The following is a 746-nucleotide window of genomic DNA, read 5'->3' on the forward strand; positions in this document are numbered from 1 at the left end:
GTTACGTCATATGGCCAAGAGAGCATTTGAAGGCGAAACTTCTGCATGGGGAAGCTGCATCATGAACAAAAGTTTATATCGAGTATTATGTTGACATTAGTAGGCCCTGGCCGAAAGCGCAGCATGTGAAAGGTATAGATAAAAGTTATCGTTGCAGTCAGTACTGTGTAGTTACTAGTAGCTGGATTTAAGCTCGAAATGAGACACTGTTGGTGAAACTTCATCATGAGAACGTCACAAGCTGATCACGCTCCATGATATGACTAGTATTATGTTGCTTCTAGTAGGCTAAGCGCAAGCCGAAACATCAACATGTGAAAGTCGTAGAATTTTGCGATCAAATTGTGGCTAGTACTGTGATGTTACTAGTAACCTTGTGTTACGTCATATGGCCAAGAGAGCATTTGAAGGCGAAACTTCTGCATGGGGAAGCTGCATCATGAACAAAAGTTTATATCGAGTATTATGTTGACGTTAGTAGGCCCTGGCCGAAAGCGCAGCATGTGAAAGGTATAGATAAAAGTTAGCGTTGCAGTCAGTACTGTGTAGTTACTAGTAGCTGGATTTAAGCTCGAAATGAGACACTGTTGGTGAAACTTCATCATGAGAACGTCACAAGCTGATCACGCTCTATGATATGACTAGTATTATGTTGCTTCTAGTAGGCTAAGCGCAAGCCGAAACATCAACATGTGAAAGTCGTAGAATTTTGCAATCAAACTGTGGCTAGTACTGTGATGTTACTA

The sequence above is a fragment of the Convolutriloba macropyga genome, unplaced genomic scaffold, assembly GCF_964194025.1.
Source record: "Convolutriloba macropyga unplaced genomic scaffold, txConMacr16.3 SCAFFOLD_3566, whole genome shotgun sequence".
Taxonomy (NCBI): domain Eukaryota; kingdom Metazoa; phylum Xenacoelomorpha; order Acoela; family Convolutidae; genus Convolutriloba; species Convolutriloba macropyga.